The following is a 23,268-nucleotide window of genomic DNA, read 5'->3' on the forward strand; positions in this document are numbered from 1 at the left end:
CACACACACACACAAAACTTTTTAAATCCCATAAGAATCAGAGAGGGATTATTGATCAAAGTCATATTTGCAAGGTCACCTCCACTACTAATATTATCAAATAGTAACCCCTCATTAGAATCACAAAATGCCAAAATTGGAAAGGCCAGTAAAGGTTATTTTAGTCAAAGTCTCTATTTTACAGATAAGGAAACTGAGGCCTGAAGGTGCTGAGTAAATTGCTTGAGATCTGCATTAGAAAATGGCAGAGATGAAGCCAGATTCGAGTCTCCCAATTCTCAATCCAATGAGCTGTCCTGTCTATTTCAATGCTCCTCGAAGTTCTCCAAGGACACAGTGGCATCTGTTAAACATACTGGAGGCTCTGGCTCAGTAAGGCTTTGTAAGGTTCTGGCAATCTGTAACTCTAACAAGAGTTCTAGACAATTCTCAGTATCAGGCAAGTATAGAAAACACTGCCTCCCCTCATACAGCCTCCTTAACCTGAGGTGCAATCTGGCTGTTCAGCTACCCTCAGTTTCTGTCAATACATTTAGGGGCCCTCCAGGGATTAGAGGTGGGTGGAGACCACATTCCTATACCAACACCCTCCTTAGCATGTGGTATGTTTCAATGAAAGCAAGTCTTAAGTCAATTTCACCAGCAATACAAACATTTTATCAGCAGGCAGGCAGGCACAAAAACCACCATACTACCTGTTCTTAGAAGCGCAGTGAAGCCTCCCCTCTGTCTTTAGAACTCTGACAAGCACCTTGCATAAAAGGTTCCTTCTGAGGAAGAAGCAAAGATATTCTGACATCTGGACAACCAACCCTCTGGTTGGGTCAAGAGGCAGTCTGTTGGGATGTAGGACAATGCAGCTAGACACCTAGAGCATCCTGATAGTTTTAGGCTATAGCATCTGCCTAACACAGACACTACACAAGCTCGTATCTTATTTATGCAAAGATGGTGTCTATCCAGTCTTTCTGCCACAGCCAACTACCTGCAACCATTCATCTCTCCCATAAAAGTCGTATACTATCAAGACCATCACAAAAAAGTTCACCAGGCTGAGAACTGCACCAACTCCATGCGAGTTCACAAATGCTAGATATGAATGGTGCCCACTACTGTTGTGCAACACAACAAAGCTCCCTGAACTTGGAAAATGTCTACAATCTAAGGAGGGGAAAAAAACTTCTGCTTCTCTGGACCTAAAATAAGAAAAGCCAGCAAGCATCTTTTTTCCTATTTCGTTTTCCACAATTACATTTCATATTCGCCCAGGAAGTACTGTTAAGATGAAGAAATCAGGAGTCTCCATGTCAATCTAATGTATACCTACTAGTTCCAGAACTTCCATTTCTTTGTCTGTGAAATAGATATAATGCAACCTGGCCCTCCAGTTGATTTTGAGTCAAATAATGAATATGAAGAACATATTCTCAATCATAAAAGCACTCCATAAGTGTAGTGTTATTAATTATAAAAAGAAACAAATCACATGGGGCTTAATAATGAAACAGGCTATTAGGTTGAGTGTCTATTGATATCTCCATAGGAAAATTTGTTTTGATTTTTACAGAGCTGAGAGATAACTATCCACATTTCTAGCTACGGTTACTCTTTTCAATAAGCACTTACTTGTAGCAAAATTAATGCAGTTTGACTTTTACAGAAAAGAGCATACTAGTGGTTCAGCACAAAACCTTAAAATGGTAGAAAGTTTACTGTTTCATTTGTTTTTAAAGTTATTGTCTTGTTCCCATAGATTTGTAGCAGTCAGTATTACAGTCCCTCCTGAAGATTTTTGTAGTTATTCTTCCTGACACTGAGCACTAAGAAACCAAACATTGGTTCAGTTCAAGTATCTACTGAGCTATCCCATTCTAGGCACTGTTCTGAGCTTTGAAAAAATAAAGATGCAGCCATCCTGGACCTCAAGCACCTTGCTATCTAGCAGAGGGGAGCAGAAGTGAATCCACAATTTCAGCCCATGCTGGTAAATGTGGTGAGAGACACAGGAGGCCCATAACGGAAGCTATAGGAGGACTCCTTCCAACCTGGGGGTATTGGGAAAGTATTAGGGGAGTCTTTAAGGATAAGTAGGAGAGACCCAGCAATTACACTACTGGGTATTTACCCCAAAAATACAAATGTAGTGATCCGGGGTGCACGTGCCCCTTCAGACATACACACACACACACACACACACACACACACACACACACACACACAAACACAAAATGGAATACTACTCAGCCATCAAAAAAAAAATGAAATCTTGCCATTTGCAACAATGTGGATGGAACTAGAGGGTATTATCCTAAGTGAAGTAAGTCAATCAGAGAAAGACATTATCATATGATCTCACTGATATGTGGAATTTAAGAAACAAAACAGAGGAGCATAGGGGAAGGGAGGGAAAAATAAAACAAGATGAAATCAGAGAGGGAGACAAACCATAACAGACTCTTAATCATAGGAAAAAAACTGAGGGTTGCTGGAGGGGAGGGGGTAGGGGAATGGGGTACCTGGGTGATGGCCATTAAGGAGGGCACAGGATGTAATGAGCACTGGGTGTTATATAAGACTGATGAATCACTGGCCTCTATCTCAGAAACTAATATTACACTATGTTAATTAATTGAACTTAAATTTTTAAAAATTAAGAATATTAAAAAAAAGGATAAGTAGGAGAAAAAGTAATATACCTTCTTCCCAAATTATGACAAAAAGTTATGTTGGATAACTATTAACCTATGAGATTTTGAGGAATGGCAAACATGATGAAATCAATCATTGCCCACAGCACTAAAATGTTTCTCTATTACAAAGATAAAGTCTATATGTTTTTATTTTTATTTTTTTAAGTCTCTCTCTATATATATTTAAAGATTTTATTTATTTGACAGAGAGAGAGACAGCGAGAACAGGAACACAAGCAGGGGGAGTGGGAGAGGGAGAAGCAGGCCTCCCGCGGAGCAGGGAGTCCCACGCGGGGGCCCAATCCCAGGACCCGGGGATCGTGACCTGAACGGAAGGCAGACACCCAACGACTGAGCCACCCAGGTGCCCCTAAGTCTATACATTTTTAAAACAGCTCCACTCACACCCTTTATTATGGTAGAGACCCATCAGGCAAGGAAATATGCATCATCTCCCACTGTAGTCGGCTTCTGGTAAACTGTTCAGTTCTGTTACTTGCTCCTTGGGAGACTCATTAAAAGGTTTATTTGACAGGCGCCTGGGTGGCTCAGTTGGTTAAGCGACTGCCTTCGGCTCAGGTCATGATCCTGGAGTCCCGGGATCGGGTCCCGCATCGGGCTCCCTGCTCGGCAGGGAGTCTGCTTCTCCCTCTGACCCTCTCCCCTCTCATGCTGTCTCTCTATCTCATTCTCTCTCTCAAATAAATAAATAAAATCTTAAAAAAAAAAAAAGGTTTGTCTGACAAGAAGAATGAAATTCACAGTCAAAGTTATCCTTCGGATTATTTGTGGAATGTATCTAAACTTTTTTTCCTATTTCCCATGTGATCCTAAAAGTAAGGGATATACCCAGTGAGACAAGCAGGTGAGCCAATCAGACGGCCAGGCTGTGCCCGGAGACCACCACTTCAACTCTCTAGGACTCAACTTTCTCTCACGCTAAGTTAATGAAGTAGATGGACTTCACAGTCAACTCCAAGTCTACAAGTCCACATGTCCATTTTAATGGAGTATGTTATTTGGAAGGCCTGCCTATAATAAAGGTACCAAAATGATTTCAAAATGTAGCTTTCACTCAGGAACAAAGTCTGAAGCAGTTTTTGTTTTTTTGTTTTTGTTTTTGTTTTTTTTAATCCTAATAGAAGCTAAGTAAAATGAATACACAGGCGTTTCATTGCTTTTTAGCAATAAAAACATTAAGTGCATGAAGGTGAAAAACCACAAAAACTAATGTGTTTACAGTTTGGCTTCCTTCTCTGTACATGCGCTTCTACTCACACATAATTATATTCAATAAAAGCCTCCTTTCTCAATCATAAAAAAAATGATGAGCCAAGTTTTCTGGTATAAAATCAAAGCTATTTAAGATTCAAAGAAACTTGTGGAAAGTTTTAAAAAGAGTTATATCAGTCACTACGACAATTTTAGTTAAGTTAGGGCATTTGGGCAGTTTTGGCTTTGGACATCAATTTGGTGCATATGTACACAAAGAAAAGTACTGCTTAAATGCAAAACAAAACTAGCAAAAGATGGAGTTCTTGAACTTCAGGGAGGTTTTTCTTGTTTTTTAATTCCCACAGTAGATCAGTTCACCTACCAGTCAGATCTGCTTCATCACATCATTCCTCAAGGGTGAAATTCTCGTTCACCCACACAGTCACCCCACACAAAAAAGCTATAGAAGGAGGCATCCACCGAGAGGACATTCCACTAGGACAGTATATCCTGATGCATAAGGTCATTATTCACAGTCAATAGATACATTCTGTCCAAAATCTTCATGAGACCACCTTGATTTTTTTTCCCCCTCTCATTTTTTGAGGGGAGAGGAGTACCCAGTTGGGAACTGTCCACAACTTACAAGGATCTGTTGACAACACAACAAAAGAGATATAAAATGTAAAGTCATCACATGATAACTTCACAACTTGGAGAAAGATGTATTATAGAAAACAATCTCACCAGTATTAACGTACTGAAAACTTGAACACTTCCGGTTTTAAGGTAATTAAAATATAGCTAAGTTTTTCTAGCAAGAGAAAAAAATGGAAACCAGCTATTTGAGACTGTATAGGAAGTGACTGTAAGAGAAACAGTATTTCATTCAGAGCTGCAGAAATCTAGGCGTGTGTTCACCAACACCTCCCCTCACACCCTGCAACCCATCAACCATCTCCAATTTATTCTTTACACTTAGAATTATGACCAAGTCCATGTACTAAAAAGGGGAGAAACCACACAAACATCATTCTGAAAGTTTCTCTGCTTTGGGCCAGCAGGAAATTCCAGTTACCTCATTCACTGGAGCTTGTTAAGCCGCTGAAATGAAATGGGTGCTGCAGAGATCACTACGTCAGGACATAGACTTGATTTTCAGGGTTGGACGAGGTCAGACAAAGATGAATGGGATTCAAAGTCTGAGCTCAAGGTCAAGGTCCTGTGAATCACAAAGAGCTCCGGGGTGGGAAGGCAAAATAGCACACGCGCGCGCACGCACACCCCTAACTAAAAGTCTGCATACTCTCGTTTGCAGGTAAGAGCGCCGTACGCGGTAGGCAGAGAGGTGACAAGCAGCCCCAGAGCGTGCTGAGATCCCCAGAGATATTTACAGACCCTGCCGAGTCTCAAGAACTGTAATCATTATATATCCCTATCTATATCGTACCCTGGCTTCTCGAACAGGCTACCTTCCCCCTGACCCTTTCCCACGACCTTGGCTCCTCCTCTGTCTACAGCGCCCCCGGTCTCCTCTCGGCCTCCCACACAGACAGAGAGAAAGACCGGACAGTGGGACGGGCCAGCCCAATTCCCACACTGCGCCCACTCGTCCAAGGCGGCCAAGAACCTCCCGGAATCCGAGAGTCGAAGAGCACCGCGCCCCCTGCCACCTGCGCGGCTGCCCGGTCCCGGGTCAGGCCGTGCCCACCCGAGAAGCCGACCCTCACGGGGTGCTGGGGGTGCTGGGGATTCGGGGCTCAGCGCGGCGGCCCGAGAGCCGACCCGAGACCACCAGGGGGCGGGAGGGAGCAGCTGGCCCGGCACCTCCCCGCCTCGTTCCCCTCCCCCGACCCGCCGGCCACTCACGGATTTTCACTCGGCGGTGGTCGAGGCGCGCGGCGGCGGCGTGCAGGGCGTCGAGGCGGCGGTGCAGCGCGGCGGTGCGGCGACCCAGCGTGGCCGCCTGGCCCTCGAGCTCGCCGAAGATGTCCCCCGCGCAGCGCGACAGGTCGGCGAGCTGCGCCAGCAGGCGGACCAGGGCGTGCGAGCTGACCTGCTCCAGTGAGCGGAAGAGCGGCGCGCCCGCGGCCCCGGCCGCCTCGGGCCGGCGTAGCCGCGCGGGCTCCACGGTCCTCTGGTGGAAGGGCATGGCGGGGGGGGGGCGGGGGGACGGGGACGCGGGCTCGCTGCGCGGCGGGCCGCCCGGGGCGAGCGCAGCCCTCAGTCCGCCCCTCGTCGGCGCGGGGCGCGAGTGCGCATCCAACACAAAGGAAAGTCCTGGCAGCGGCGGGGCGCCGCGGGGCAGCCTGGTGGCTCCTGCCGCGGGAAGGAGGCGAGGCGGGCAGGAAGGACTGACCGACGGACGCGCGGGCGGGCGGCGAGGCAGAGGAGCCCGGGCAGCCGCGGGAAAGGGCTCCGGAGGGTCGGAGCCGCGGCTGCCTGGCGCCCAGCGGCGTCCTCCCACCGCCGGGGTGCCCGGGCCGCGCGGCGAGAGGAGGTTCGAGGAGCAGCTCCCGGGCGCGGGGCGCGGTGGCCGCGGTGGCGAGTGGAGACGGGAGTCCCGCTCAAGTTTGCAGGGAGGCAGGAAAGAGCCGGCGGCTCCTTCCCTCCCTCCCGATTGGAGAGGGAGGAGGAAGCGGGGGAAGTGCCGCCGACACCGGGCGAGAGGGAGGGGAGGCGAAAGAAAGGAAAGGGGGAGGAGAAAAGGGCCGGCCCGGGGAACCACCTGCGGCTCTCGCGGCCGCCGCGCCCAGCGCCTGAGGGGAGGTGGCGGCCCCGCGTCTCCGCGCTGCCGGCCGCGGCGGCCGCGGCCGCGCAGTCCGGGGGGGGCCCCCACGTCGGCGCCCCACTTCCCTCGAAAGCCCACGGGTGTTTGAGCCGAGCCCTCGCGCGTCCCCGGGGCCCGGCGCGGGGAGGGGTGGAGCGCAGCGCGGGCGCCGGGGACGGCGCGGCGAAGCCCGCTCGGCAGCTCACCTGCGCTCCAGACCGCCGCGGCCCTTGAGTCGAGCGCGCCCCGCCGCGCAGGGAACGCCCCGGGAACTCTGAGGGTTTCCCAGCCCCACCTTGGAAGTCGGCCGAAGCTTCTGGCCGCTCGGGTGGACCTAAAGGAGAACGTCGTGAAAATGCACAGTGGCCAGGGGTTCTGTAGGCGACTAGGAGTCCGCGTCCTGGTTGGGATAAAACATCAGAGGACCTCTTTTCTGAGGGGCTTCCAGGGAGTTTTTCTTTCTTTCTTTTTTTTTTTAAAGATTTTATTTATTTATTTGAGAGAGAATGAAAGAGAGCACGAGGGGGAAGAGGGTCAGAGGAAGAAGCAGATTCCCTGGAGCCCGATGTGGGACTCGATCCCGGGACTCCAGGATCATGACCTGAGCAGAAGGCAGTCGCTTAACCAACTGAGCCACCCAGGCGCCCTCCAGTGAGTTTTTCTTAGCAAGGTGGCTCCTACTCCTCCAGCTGGAAAGGTTCTCGCTGAAATGTGCAGAATTTGAGTTTCTTCTCCCAAGCATGGGGGAGGGGGGCATGGGGAGTGGGAAAAGGGGACCAGAAGCTAGAAACCTGAATTAAACCAGGAAGGCGCTTATAAATTCATTGCTATTGACATGATGGCTGTGGGACACCGGCTCAAACGTTATGGTTAGAAGTATTTGAGAAGACTTGAGTCCAAAATCCCAAAGCTAAAATCCTACTGGTCTCATCGCTATGTTTGCTCAAAAAAGGAATCTCGGTTCTTTGGTTTCTGCCCCACAAGTGACCCGAATTGCTGTGCTGTTGGGTTGCAGTTTGGGAACCAGCCTGTCAGAGCTGTGCTGATTCAACTACCAAGTGCATTCTTCCCTCTGGGAGACCCGAGAAATGCAAGACGAACCAGGCCTGAGAGACAGCATCTTGAGATAAAATTTAGTAGACAGAAATGTTTTGGGATCTTTCTCCTGTTATACAACAGATCATTTTTCATAATACGAACGAATAACAGTCTCCTAATCACCCACTCTGACCACCTTCAGAATTGTTACGGGCACAAGGGGACTGCTGCTCTCAGTGACAAAAAAAATGCATTGAAATTTATGAAGCACTATATAAACATCAGGTACAGTATAAAAGTGGGCTGTCTCCTCAAGACATATTTGTTGAGTGCCTGCTGAGGCAGTGGCTGGAGAGAGAAGGTAGTGCAAAGCTGGCTCCATCCCTGCCATCATGAGGCTCCCGGTCTGAAGGACCACAAAAGCATTTCAAATTTATATACCATACAATTCACCTAAAGTGTACAACTCAAGTGTTTTTATTTTTTAAAGATTTTTTATTTATGTAACAGAGAAGGCACAAGTAGGGAGAGCAGGAGAGGAGAAGCAGGCTCCCCGCTGAGCAGGGAGCCTGACTCGGGGCTCCCTCCCAGGACCCTGGGATCATGACCTGAGCTGAAGGCAGGCACTTAACGACTGAGCCACCCAGGTGTCCCAACTCAGTGTTTTTAAAATATATTCACAGTGTTATGTAAACACCACCACAATCAAATTTAGAACACTTCAATCACCCCCTCATCCTCCCCATCACCCCACACAGTTCTCTTTAGTAATCACTCATCTTTGTTTCTGTGTATCTGCCTCTTCTAGACATTTTATATAAAGGAAATAATGTAACGTGCAGCGTTGTGTCTGTCTTCTTTTACTTAGCATATGTTCTTGAGGTTCATCCATGTTGTACCATATATCAGAACTTCAATTCTTTTTTATGGATGGATTCCACTGGATGGATTCCATTGTGTGGATATCACATTTTGTTGACTCATTCATCCATTGATGGACATTTGGGTTTCCACTTTTTGGCCATTATGAATACTGATGCTGTGAACATTCATGTACAAGTTTTTGTGTGGATATATGTTTTCAGTTCTGTTGAATAGTCACCTAGGATTAGAGCTGCTGCATCATATGATAACTATGTTTAACTTTTGGAAGAACTGCCAGGTTTCCAAAGCATCTGCACCATTTTACATTCCCACCAGCAATGCCTGAGGGTTCCACTTTCTCCACATCCTGACCAATACTTGTCATTATCTGTCTTTTCCATTATAGCCACCCTAATGGTTGTGAAGTGGTATCTCGTTGTGGTTTTGATTTACATTTCCCTGAGAGCTAATGATTTTGAGCATCTTTCATATGCTTATTGGCCACCTATTTATCTTCTTTGGAAGAAGGTAACATATGTCTGGAGAAGTGGCTGTTCAGATCCTTTGCCCATTTTTAAATTGGATTATTGCTGTTTTTTATTAAGATGTAATAGGTGTTTATATAGTCTAGATACATATTGTCTATCATGTGTAACAATTACTTAGTGCTTCAACAGTCTTTTGTGGCTAAGCATTGTTCTTTATGCATTCATCCTCATCCCTTGAGACTATTTGTTAGTCTGAAAAGAAATACAGTTGAACATAAACTAATATAAAAGGAGCCAAGGACATGTTTGTAAATTTATAATCCTGGGGTAATATGAATAGAATTTTTTGATCAAATTATTTCACTGCTCCAGAAGCTGAATTGAAACTATGTGTAACCAGAACACTGAATAAATAGGATTCATGGAGAGTACCCATAACAAGTTTTGTTGCCTAGCGTCCCATTCAAGGAGGGCAGCTCTTCCTTGTCAACTGAATGACAACTCAAGGAGTCCCACAACTATCTTGTTCTCTTGCGTAACAGAAAACCCTACTGTTACTCAAAAAGTTAAGACATGTTCTCAACTCAGTAATTAAAATCTTGCCCCCTTTCCCTGCAAAGACTTTTCTTGGGGCAGGAGTCAGGGCAAGGGGCTTTGTTCCTGCTCCATCTCACCCTCTCCTGGCCAGCTTGCTAACAGTGATATGGAGAGGGAGAAGTAGAGGGGCAGGGAAGTTTGTACTAGACCAGCACTCTGACAAAAGGGCATCACACCCTCCGGGCCTGGTGGATATTTGAAGCTGAAGTTTCCATGAACACTTCTGTGGTCCCATACTGGGAATGTCTGACCATACTTCCTGAGATAGACAATGAATTCTCTCGAACTACTTATTCTACCTCAGTCTTGGTTTTCCTTCAGTCCAGACTCTTGCTGTTGGGGTCATGTTAAAAAGGTAGAACAATCACCCCCCATCCCAGGCATAGTCCTCTACTCTGCTGCCATAGGATGCAGTACCTTGCTCAGGTGGGAGTCTAGCAACTACCCACTGTCTATACCAAGCTCTCAGACGTCCTGGAGAAGCCCTCCTCACTGGGCTTGGTATGAGATGCCAGTGCTCTGCCCACAGTCATGGGTGAGGGGTGGGGAGTGTAAAGGCAGAACTCCCAGTGCAGCTCTCTCCAAATAAAATCTCCTCAAGCACCCCACCCCCACCACCAATCTTCAGTCACCTTACTCTTGAACCCTCTGCACGAATGAGAATCTAACCAGCCCTCTACCAGTTACTTTGAAATTTCCACATTTTAGTCTGAATCACAACTCATTTGGGTATCCAGTATCTGTCATTTCCTGGTGCATCAGTCACAACTTATCGTTTAACATCCCATAAAATAATAGAACAGAACAAAACTATGCTAATTTATCTGAAATCAAGATGTCAGCAGAGCCCTATTCCCTCTGAAACCTGTCAAAGAGAATCCTTCCTTGCCTCCTCTAGTTTCTGGTATTTGCCAACAATCTTTGGTGTTCCTTGTCTTATAGGTGGATGCATCATTCCAGTCTCCGCCTCCAATTTCACAGGGCCACATTCTTCCCATCTGTCTGTCTCTGTATCTCTCCTCTTAAAAGGATGCCAGTCTTACTGGATTATGAGCCCACTCTACTCCAGTAAAACTCCATCTTTTTTTAAAAAAAAAGATTTTTATTTATTAAAGAGCAAAGCAAGAGCAAGCACAAGCGGGGGAGGGGAAGCAGAGGGAGAGGGAGAAGCAGGCTCCCCACAGAGCAGGGAGCCCAACACAGGGCTCAATCCCAGGGTCCTGGGATGATGAACTGAGCCAAAGACTGACAACCAACCAAGCCACCCAGGCACCCCAAAGTCCATCTTAACTTCGTACATCTGCCAATATCCTACTTCCAAATAAGGTCACATTCTGGGGTACTGGGAGAGAGGACTTCAACATATCTTTTTAAGAGACAAAATCCAATCAATAACACCAACCCAGTGAGATAACAGAAACAGACTTTTTTCGTTAATTATTTGGATGAAGAGAATCTTCATGCCCAAATTATTAGAGGCAAAAAACAATGGCACATTACTTCCAGGTCCTGGTTCTGGACCTCTCTGGGTAAGTAAGGCAGGTGGGTGCCAAGGAAGGGTAATGGGATAGAAACAGTGGGTGATGCTAGTGTTCTAGGCTCTGGTCCCAGCACCCCTGTGTGGCTGTCACCTCTTCCTCACTTTGTACATTCAGCAAGGGACTGGGCTCTGCCTGGGGCCTCTGTTAATCTCTGCTCACTTGTCATCAAGAACTGAGAAACCAAGAAAGGAGCCCTGAGGTCCTAGGCTAGCTACATCTGAATGTGAAATCATGACTAGCACTCCCTAGTTACATTTTTTTCATTAACATACCTGAAGAGAGAATAAAGAGAAACCCTATTAAATCAATTCTAAGACCAAAGTTGTAGAAGTTTTTATATTTTGTGAGGACTACAAAAATGAGTGGAAAGTAAAATAAGTTCTGATAGAGTATATAGTATTTTCCAACTTTTTAAGATTTTATTTTTTTACATAATCTTTACACCCAACGTGAGGCTCGAACTCACAATCCCAAGATCAAGCATCACACACACTCCACCGACTGAGCCAGCCAGGCGCCCCCCAACTTTTTGATATGTAGTAAAAATTGTTATTGTATTAAAAGTCTAATAGTTGACATATTGATAGTATTATCTTACCCAGCAGGAGGAAAAAGCAACAAATTATCATGGTGTGAAAAAGATACACCAGGCACTGTGGCATGTAGCATTCTGTCCATGAACTACTCTAGTTTATATGTAGGATTTGCCAAGGGATAGCAATTTCTGTCTAGCTAGTCTGGAGACTTCTAGAAACCAAAAACTCTTTTCTGCTTTTAAGGGCACAGGCAGGCAAGTGGTAATTTTCCCCAAATTAAAAATGACACTGGTCTTTGATTAGCCAGAGAAACCTTCAAATGCAAATCTGTGTCCCTCCTCAGCTCAAAAACCTTCAAAGCTTTTTCATTATCTTTAGGATTATCCTTAGTGAAGGCCATAAAGCCCAGAGGGTGCTTTCCCTGTCTTTCTCCAGCCTTATTTCCTGCCCCACAGACTATGTTGTCTTCAGTTAGAACATTCTGTCTCTCTCTCCCTCTCTCCTCCCTCTCTCTCTCTCTTTCGTATGCTCTTCTTCATAGTTAATTTGGCTCCCCCTTCAGATTTTCTCATTTTTTTTTAACTTAAATTCAATGAGCCAATATATAGTACATCATTAGTTTCAGATGTAGTGTTCAAGAATTCATCAGTTGCGTATAACACCCAGTGCTCATCACATCACGTGCCCTTCAGATTTCAATTCAAATGTCACTTCCTTGACAAAACCTGCCCTCACCTCCCCAGCCAGATCAGATATAGGATACTTTATTTCTTCTTGAACATATGAGAATTTGTATTTATATATTTATGTGATTTTTAAATTACTATCTATATTAGAGCCCGGAAAGGAAACAAATCAACTCAGATTGTTCAATTAGGAAAATTTAACAAAGAGACAATGCACAGAGGTGTAAGTACATTAAGAGTGCCAACAATATGGGATGCCTGGGTGGCTCAGGCGGTTAAGCGTCTGCCTTCGGCTCAGGTCATGATCCCAGGGTCCTGGGATCGAGCCCCGCATCAGGGTCCTTGCTCTGCGGGAAGCCAGCTTCTCTCTCTCCACTCCCCCTGCTTGTGCTCTCTCTCTGACAAATAAACGAATTAAAAAAAAAAAAAGAGTGCCAACAGTAGATGCTGAGACACCCAACAACAAGCAGTATTGGGAAGCCATTAGGACCCTTCAGTCTGAAGGGTATAAGGGGAGCACTGAACTCATCCACCAGCAGTTGGGAGCACTAGTGGCCAACAGGTATTAGCCAAATCCCTCTATGGGACTTGTCCTCCACTAAAAGGAACTTCCTCACTGAAGACATGCCCTCCTCCAGCAACTGCATCAATGACCTATCTGCACAGAGATATAAAGGTCTAGCTCATTTGCCCCAAGTCAAGACAACTAACTGCAGGGCTATCCCTGCTCACTCTGCCCGATCCTGTGTCCCTCTCTTTCCCACCCCAAGTAGTAACCCCAAGACTGCTCCCTAGGAAACCTCCTACAGGCAGAGTATCAGAGTCTATTTCCCATAGAACCTGACCCAGAAAAAGGGTCAAGAGGAAGAAAGAGTTACCCAAGCACTGTGAGGGCTGTCACCATGGAGAAGAGGATTACCTATAAAAAACGAAGAGTATTCACTGCCAAAAATGTAGCAGGGGAGCAGAGAAAGAGTGGGGAAGAAACATCCTCATGTCTCCCCTCCCACTTTTCTATCTCCTGCCTGTACTTCACACAGCTGGAAGCCCCTGGGTGGTGTAATCCACAGGGATCAGAGTCCTGGGGTAGGACAGATAGAGAATAGATGTGGGAAGAGAGGAGCGGGCACAAATGGAGGTTGACCAGAAGAGCACACAAGTTTTGCCTCTTAGCATCCATTTTGCTCTTCCCTCAGATGGAAATACTCTGATCCCTAACCTGTGAGAAACACCTTGATCTACTATCAACCACAGGGTCATGTCAATTCAGTCATATTCTGAGAAGGACCTAAGTTGTAATAGTAACTACCTTCGGAACTGCATACAGGGTAGCAGGAAAGTGGGAGAATAAAGAAAAAAATCAATTAGTAGAAGTTATGCACCCACCTCTATACTAGTCTTGAGGTCAAAGCTGATAATCACAAGTACCTTCTTCTACCACCCACTCCATGTTCTCTTTATTTGTGGTCAGCACTGGTTGGGGTGAGCCAAACTTTTATTCCTGCAGGATCTGAGTCCTGAGGACAACAATTTTCAATTGACTATTTTGTGAATCAACAACCAAATTTCTCCTTAGTGAGCAGCCAATACATCCCGTGGCAGGAGGAGCCCCAAATAACCAAGCAGGTAGTCTTAGCCTCCAATTTAATGGAACCATGGTCTCTAGCAGAACATAAGCTTTTTTCTCTATTGTAAACAAGGGCTTCCAATGAAAAGCCACCTGGCAAGGGAGACTGAGAGGTGCTGCACAGGAATCAGCCCTCATGGCAGTGATGGATAGAAAATAAATAGAAAATGACCAGCACAATGAGAAGAAATGGGAGAAGACGTGACTGCCACCAAGGAAAGTAATGGTCAGGAGAAGTGGCTTGCCAACTATCTAAGATGAGGAAGAGATTGAAGATGAGTTCTGAATATAACAAGTTAAAAATAAAAATAACTATGACCCTTGGTAGATGATCCAGGCAATATGCAACAAGTAGTTAGAAATAGAGCCGAATGCTCAAGTGAGAAGAACAGGCTGGAAAATACAGTTGGGAGAGGTGGTCATAGGAGTAGTTAAGTGAAACTCAGGAAGGAGAAGAGATTTAGATTCAACGAAGATTTATTGACCATCCTCCTGGAGATTTCCAGTCATCTTCATCTTCACAACAATGTTGTATAGTAAGGAGAACTTTCTCCAGCTTTGACATGAGAAAACAGAATCAACAACATAAGTGACTTTCTCAAAATTGCATGCAGGCATGGAGCCTGGGTCTCTAGGGAGCTCACTAAGGAAGATAGAATAGACAGGGAGTTGTATTTCTGAGCACCTCTTATGTATGAGGGATTGTGCTGGGCATTTTGTTCATATTATCTCACTTAATTTTCATGCAATCTGAAGTTCAGTTTTATCGTCCCCACTTTATACATGAGCAAACCAAGAGGCTCGGTAGAGTTAAATACCTTGTCCAAGATCACAAAGCTAGGAAGAATAGAGCCAGAGTCTGAAACCAGGTAAGGCACCAAGATCCATAACTGTTCAACTATATCACACTACCAGGGGGCAAAGAACACACTGAAATGGCGAGAGAAGAGAAAAGATCCAGAAAAAGAGAAAAGAGTTCCTCAAATAAGCCTGAGATAATCCCAAAGAACCTAGTGTCTTGGAAGTCAAGGAAGGGGAGAGTTTTTCACTGGAAGAGCCGAAGATGTCATGGAAAGCACAGTGAATTCTAGATTCAGAAATGCTCCAAAGTGGTTGTGAGACCCTATGCCACACACTTAGCTTATCAAGGCCTTATTTCCTCATGACAGAGTATAGAGGCTTCTCCTTTACCTTCAAATTTACTTGTATTTATACTCACCATTACCTCATGTCCAGGCGGATGTTTTACCTGCCCATGCTTAGGATTTCATCCCTTCCTACATCCTCTAACACCTTGCTCCTACAATTACCCCCTTTTTGTATCTTTGATCTCTCTCTCTCTCTATTTGCCACTTCAGCCCTTAAAACAGACTCATCTCTCTCAGCAAAAGATTAAACCCCTCCCCTTCATCCTGATTCCCTATATGATTAACTACCCCCCATTCTCTTTCCCTTCATAGTCAAGCTTCTACAATAGTCTGCCTTCATAGTCCCCAGGTCCACAAACCAAGCCACTACAATCTGCTTTCTCTCCTCTCCTTTCTTTGAAAATGGCTCTGCTGAGGTCACTGCCTGCCTGGTTTGCCCTTTGGCCCTGTGCTGCCTCTCACATAATTGACCATTCCCACTTTCCTGAAACGGTTCCCAGGTTTCTGTCATGCTCTTCCTTACTTATTCTGTATCATATTTTCCCAATCTGGGGGGCGAAAAGCTATGACTGTACTCTTCAGAAAAGGCAGCATACACAAAAAAGGCAGCTTTTATTTTCCTGAGCCACTAAAGCCAACAAACAGATCCTCAAGGAGTTGATGTATCTCAATTCATACAGGCTCCCTGAGCAACTCAACCATGCCTATGACTTCAGCTATTGCTTAATGCCCAACTCTCTATATCTTTACCCAGGGTTTACATCTCAGCTCTTACCACTTGCCAGCCGTGTAATTCACCTGTCATATCTCAGTTCCTCATCTGTAAAACAGAGATCATAGTTGAATAATCCCGATATGGTTGTTGGGAGACCCACATAAGATACAACATGTAAAATTCTTTAGACATTGTTTAGTACATAATTAATAAGTAATAAATGCTTGTTGTATAACTAGATCTCTCTACCTCCCTTCTTCCTTTCCTCCTTCCAGTCAGTTTACTCAACTGATAAAAAAATATTTCAACCTGAAAGTCCCACATAAACATCCAAAACCAAGGCCATCTCTCCACCACCCAAATATGCTCTTCCTTCAGCATTTCTAATACCTGAACTCATCTTTACAGCACGCCTATGTCCTCACTCCAGAATGGCAGCCATTTATCTTTCAACATTTCTGAGGTAGAGTTGGTCAATTGCTACAAATCTGCCTCCCCAATTATATTCCTCCCTCTTGTCTATGAGGATATCTTGGAAGTCTGTCAAATGCCTTACTGAAATCATGTTGCCATTCTTCTGTTCTATAAGCAAATACCACAAGAACTAATGAAAGACCTGTGTGTCAGAGAGAGGAAATAGTGGTAGAAAATTAAATACAGCTAATAAATAACCTTAATCTCAATCAGAGAATTTAAACACAAATCCTTTACAGTTATTCAATACATGACATTTACAAAAAACAAGGGCAAAGATAAAAAGAAAACCTAAATCAGAACCATTCTTAGCCAATTTCTCCAACATCTTATTGAGAAGGAATTGGAAGTACCGGTATTATACTAATACATAATATTTTTAGCGTGTTGCTTTCATATTTATATATTTTGTGTGTTGCTTAACCGCTTAGTAATCCATATTGGGTACTTTCCATAGTATGGATTACTCCCGGAGCTGTTTTTACTCAGCAGCTTTTTGAAAACTCAGCTGGCCTTCATCAATACGCAATATAAAAAACAGCTTATAAACTGATTATTTTGTTTGCTATGAATATTGTTTACAACAGCTTCACTTGAGAAATTCTTTTCTAAACTTATGAAAGTTTTGCTTCACAGAAGAAATGTTTTTTCTCTTATGGTTAATTAGAAATTTTTAACTGGCCATAGTTCCCTTTTCACTTTGGTCTCTGTGAAACTTCAAGACAAATTTATTGTTCTATTGCAGTGTCCGTACCCTCCTAGCCAGGATATGTCTTCTATTGGCACCCAATATCACCACCACAATTATTAACCTTCTACTCTATTTTTCATGGCCATAGTTTTGAAAACATGGTATTTATTTACTTTCTTACATGTGTATCTAGTGAGCTGCCCCTAATCCTTGGTTGAAAAGGTGAGGTGTGCATTCAACTTAAATTAATTATAAATTAATTCTTTAACATGGGTGCCACCATTCCCAGTTAAACCCTCTTATTATTTTTAATGTTCTAAGGCCACAAATATTGTTTTTGCATTATCGGGGGGAGGCACCTGAACCAAATGAGCCCCTCTGGCAACTGCAGTGAACCCCACCCCCCCCCTGCCCAGACTGACCAGACTGAGCGCGTCCTGCCCCCCATCTGGGTGTGCACCAAATCCTCTTATCCCAAACAATAGACCTCTCCTTTATCCAGTGCCCATGCTCCAAATATGGTTTTGAGAGATGATGAGGGGACTCACATGAATTTATTATTCAATAAACTCATTATTTTCCTTCTCCAGTTTCTAACTGAGGATCCTAATTCTTGACCTCTTTCCTCTCTTCCTCCCTCTTCTGGACACGTCATGATTTCATTCTTCATCTTCCAAAAAAAAAAAAAGGAAGAAAGAAAGAAATGGATAAAACATGAGCAAACATTAGGCTGTTAAAATTGTGTACCTCAGACAAGGAAGAAGTCAGAGACCAAGTCCCTCTGGTCACAGTGGAAAATTAAGGACTTTCTTTTCTTATTTCAGAAAGTTTCTATAAGAAACAAAGTTTCTTCTAGAATCATCTATGGAGATTGTTTGCATTTCCCACATGCAGTAAATATCTAAATTGTCTACTTCTTGATCATGGAGATCTAAGCAAGGCATCGTCAGGAAAATTGATCTTTCCCAGTTACAGAGAAGTAACTTTGAGTTTAGTCTCCTTGATTTACTCTTTTCTTTTTTTCTTTTTATTTTCAACCACTACTGAAACTGAATATATGCATGTAACATTCTTTGAGAAAGTAATTATGTAAATACAAGTAATATATAATTCTCTTACTTAGTAAGTCTCCAGGAGAAAAATCTACACTGAGGGAAAAAAATGCTTTCAGATATGTATAATCCTTTGCCCTCATATTTTTCTCACGTCTTGTGAAAGGGCTACTTGTAATCCTGGCTATTTCCATTGAAAAATGCAAAATGTTAGAATTTTTCATTGTTTTATCATGTGCCAATAAATAACCATGATAAGGGAACACTGTCAATAACAGAATAGTTCATCACCTTGTGCAGGTAACTGATTATTTATGTTATTGCCCATCCCAAGGATTGAATCCAAAGAGGTTTTTAATTAATTTGGGAAACTGGAACATTCTCAGAAATGTCCACAATAATATATCTTAGTCACAGGTGACTTTACTACGGAGGTAATGAAGCTGAAGCCTCAGGGACACTTCACATGATGTTTCCTAAGCCCTGTAAGGGAACCTGACTGATGTGTCCACAGAGTCACATAATTTTGTAAAGTTGGCAAAGTCAATTGTTTGGTATTTTTTTTCCCCTCCAAGAAGGACTCCAAAATTGCATAAGCTTTGGGCTACATAAAATCTGGATCTATGCCTCATCTCAATGAAAAGCAATTTAGCAGTTTATTTTTTCTCCAAAGTTAGACTGTAACTACAGCAAGCCAGCTCTCGTCTGTAAAACACTGTTTTAATTGCATAAGACTGAGAAAGAATGTGTGTCTATTTGGGTCATTTATATTAGGCTATTTTTAAAGTAATATGGGGGCGCCTGGGTGGTGCAGTCAGTTAAGTCTCTGATTCTTGCTTTCGGCTCAGGTCCTGATATCAGGGTCCTGAGATCAAGTCCCACTTTAGGCTCTGCCCTCAGTGCAATCTGCTTGAGATTCTCTCTCCTTCTCCCTCTGCTCCTCAGGCTTGTGCTCTCTCTCTCTTTCTCTAAAACAAATAAATAAATCTTTACAAAAAAATAAAAATAAAATACATAAGGGGCACCTGGGTGGCTCAGTCAGTTAAGCATCTACCTTCAGCTCAAGTCATGATCCTGGAGTCCTGGGATCAAGCCCGGAGTCTGGCTCCCTGCTCAGCGGGGAGTGTTTCTCCCTCTGCCCACTGCACCTCCCCTGCTCCTTTTCTCTCTCTCGCTCACTCTCTCTCAAATAAATAAATAAAATCTTAAAAAATAAAATAAAATAAATAAAAGTAATATGGAAATGCAATTTGGAAAACAGGCCCTTCTTTCTATTCAAATATGTCCAACTGTAATTTCAAGAATTAAGTTTTAACTTCTATTAATAATTTATCCATTATTCATGTTTCCCAATAAACTAGGAGAACTTGGCAATAATTCAATATACAATTAAGATTTTATAGAGATGACCAATTTTTTTAAAAAAATGTGTGTCTATAGAGAGTTGAAATAATGTCTCCCCTAGATCTCCCCATCTAAACAAAGTATATTAAGAAAAAAAATCAATCATTAAAAATTACATGTAAGGAGACTAAAGTTTTCTCAAATCAGAACATTTAAACATAGGAACATTTTTCATTAAAGAGCACTCTTTCTGCAGGTTTTTGTTTTTGCTTTTTTTTAAGTAGGCACCACGCCCAGCATGGAGCCCAGTGTGAGGCTTGAACTCAAGACCCTGAGATCAAAACCTGAGCTGAGATCAAGAACTAGATGTTTAACCAACTGAGCCACCCAGGTGCCCCCCACTCTTTATGTAGTTTAAATCCTAACCTATGCTTGCTGATCTTGGCCACAAGGAAGTTAAAGAAAAAGGTAGTTTATAAGACAGCTCTGTACCCAAAACCACCTAGGTTTTTGTGGGCCATAGTCAACACCTCAATTATCCTGAGAAACAGGCAGCCAAGGGGAAATGTGGAGTACAATTCTGAACAAGTTATAATTTTATTCCTTGTAGCTTGTGCCTCTTAGCCATATAGTAGCTCAGTTTCACATGATCTGCAGCTTCGAGATGGCCTCCCAGAGTGAGTTGCAGACATCCAGTCTAACGCTCACAAAGGCCACCTCACACAGTACTCTCAAGGCTGTCACCCACAGTAGGTGCTCACCCCTCAATATCTGTTGGTGATACACCATGACGATTATGGCAAGCCAGGACTGAGTATCTATTGCTCAGGTGGCCTTGTCCATAATTCCCACCTGGATCTCCTTCTGTGCCCCTTCCACAAAGTCACTTAGATATGAATTGTGGTACTGATTCCATAGTCAAAATAAAAGATTCAGGGGTGCCTGGGTGGCTCAGTTGGTTAGGCAACTGCCTTCAGCTCAGGTCATGATCCTGGAGTCCCTGGATCGAGTCCCGCATTGGGCTCTCTGCTCGGCGGGGAGTCTGCTTCTGCCTCTGACCCTCCCCCCCCCATGTGCTTTCTCTCTCTCTCATTCTCTCTCTCTCAAATAAATAAATAAAATCTTTTAAAAAAATAAATAAAATAAAATAAAATAAAAGATTCAGTGGTATGTGTCTGCACCTCAAGAGTGAAGAGGTTAGGTCAAGGCCAAGTGTCTCAACTTCGAGGTAGGGAGGAAGAAAGTTAACAATTCCATAAAGTGTCCTGATATCAGAGTTACAACAGTGCCTTTCTGCTTTGAAAGTGACTGACATTTTTGAGGCACATATCATGTGCTGGGCATTATGCCTTTATCTATGCATGCATGGGCTATACATGCACTATGTCATTTAAATAACTACCAGGTCTGTGAAGGAGGTTTTATTATCATTTTATGAGTAAAGAAATGAATTCATAGGGGCGGTGTAACAGTGAATAGCTAGTAAGGGAAGGAGAAATTCTGGATTTATTTTTTTAATTTAATTAATTTATTTTAGGTAATCTCTGCACCCAGTGTGGGGCTTGAGCTCATGACCCTGAGATCAAGAATTGCATGCTCTTCCAACTGAGCCAGCCAGGCACCCCCAAAATTCTGGATTTAAATTCAGCCTGTCTCACTCAAGAGCTTGGATTTGAAAACATTATGCCAATGTGTCCCAAAGTTTGAAAAAGAATCTCTGGCAGTCTGTGATAGGATTTTATTTGGGACACAGATGCTTCCTTAAATATTGAGAAAGTAATGTTCTTTTGAAAGTCTCTCAATCCTTCTTTTCCTATCAAGGAGAAAGGCTCAGTTTGGTGCTAAACTCTCAACAACTCTCTAACCCTTGGTGCTCTCCTTCTGTAAACGATGCCACCAAGCCACAGGATCAGCCCTTGGCAGGCAGTGGTATCTAGCTGGAACTGAACAAGTATTTTCATATATTTTATGTTTTTAGAGTGTGATACGGGTTTCTCATCATGTAACAGAAATAATTTTTCTTTTTCAGTAAACATATTTAAATACTGGTCATATTAAAGAAAAATAATAGGTAAATACAATGATTGCTTTATGGTGAGGCTATAATCCCTAGTTATCCCATCAAACACGAATCTAGGTGTCACTGTGAAGGTATTTTATAGATGTGACTAAAGTCCATAATCACTAGATTTATATAAGGGAGATTATTCCCGATTATCTGGCTGGGCCCAATGTAATCACCAGGATACTTGTAAGGGAAAAGAGGGAGGTGAGAGAGTCAGAGATGTGAGGACAGAAGAGATACAGTCAAAAGCGGAGGAACAGAGGTAGAAAAAGGCAGAGAATGGATATTCCCTTAAAGCCCCTGGAAGGGACACAGCCCTCTGGATACCTTGACTTTAGCCCAGTGAGACGGATTTTGGACTTCGGACCTCCAGAACTGAAAGACAGTAAATTTGTGTTGTTTTGAGCCACTTAGTTTGTGGTACTTCATTTCAGCGGTAACAGAAAACTAATACACTAGTTGGGCTGCGATGTTTGCTAGGCCTCCAACGACAGAGTAAACCAGATTGGACTAAATTACAACACCCATGTAAAAACGCTAGGGTCAGTCTGCTTATGAAATGACTTAGAGAGGGGCGCCTGGGTGGCTCAGGTGGTTAGGCATCTGCCTTCAGCTCAGGTCATGATTCCAGAGTCCTGGGATGGAGCCCCGCATCGTCAGGCTCCCTGCTCAGGGGGGAGCCTCTTCTCCCTCTCCCTCTGCCCCTCGGACCCCTGCTCATGCCCTATCTCAAATAAATAAAATCTTTTTTAAAAAATAAAAAATAAAATAAAATCTTAAAAGATTAAGAAAGAATAGCACTCTTCTCCCCAACTTTTCAAGTATGTTAGTTTATGCCTGCTGACATGTTATTGACACGTAGGAGGTGCCTGGGTCACCATTAGGAGGCCATCTTAGGACTGAAGGTTTGCTGCTTCTCAATGAACCACTGCACAGACACCGACTCCCAGGCCTTTGGACCCTCTGCCCCTTCGGTGGTTGTGAATTTTTTAACCATCTTTAGGTCTGACCACCCAGTGGCTAGAACCTTTTGATATGGCACTGGCCTAGAAATTGTTCTCCTTCCTGATTTATGATTTCTCATTTAACTTAAACTTCTTATTTTATCCTAGTCTCTGTTTCATGATCTGGTGGCTGGTTTCATTCTCATCTGGATCTTCACTGGGCATAGGATCCTTATGGCCTTGTTCAACCCATCTCAAGTGCTGACTTCTGGTCATGCAACTGGACCTTTTTTATGGACTTCAAATTCAGGAAAAAAAAAAGACTTTTTTTCTATAATATAGACTCATAGATTATTATTTTTTTAAGGTTTTAGTTATTTGAGAAAGAGAGAGAATGAGTGGGGGGAGGAGCAGAGGGAGAGGGAGAAGCAGGCTCCCCACTGAGCAGGGGCCCCAGTGTGGGGCTCGAACCCAGGACCCTGAGATCATGACCTGAACTGAAGCCAGATACTTAACCGACTGAGCCACCCAGGCACCCCAATTATTTTTAAATAGTATTCTTAAATAATATATGTACATTTTTTTAATTGCATAGTACAAAAAGGTATTGAACTTATTTTGAACACCAGTTCCTTTCTCCAGAGGCAGGTGTGTGTGTATCTGTGTATGTGTGTGTGTGTGTGTGTGTGTGTGTGTGTGTGTATGTGAGAAAGAGAGACAGACAGACAGAATTAATTATTCTTCCAGATGCATATGCAAAGTTAGGTCTATATCTGTACACTT

At 43.7% G+C, this 23,268-nt stretch overlaps 1 long non-coding RNA gene across 1 annotated transcript; it reads right to left on the reverse strand.

Moving 5' to 3' along the window:
• Nucleotides 1-12,763: 12,763 nt before the first annotated feature.
• Nucleotides 12,764-17,714, reverse strand: LOC141372917 (uncharacterized). The gene is made up of 3 exons (XR_012378442.1): nt 17,629-17,714; nt 15,976-16,020; nt 12,764-12,823 (listed from the first exon to the last, which is right to left on the reverse strand). It is a non-coding gene; the product is annotated as an uncharacterized lncRNA (long non-coding RNA).
• Between the last annotated feature and the right edge of the window lie 5,554 nt (nt 17,715-23,268).

This window comes from Callorhinus ursinus, unplaced genomic scaffold (genome assembly GCF_003265705.2).
Source record: "Callorhinus ursinus isolate GAN/ISIS: 27379988/994484 unplaced genomic scaffold, GSC_fseal_2.0 scaffold6, whole genome shotgun sequence".
In the NCBI taxonomy this organism is placed as follows: domain Eukaryota; kingdom Metazoa; phylum Chordata; class Mammalia; order Carnivora; family Otariidae; genus Callorhinus; species Callorhinus ursinus.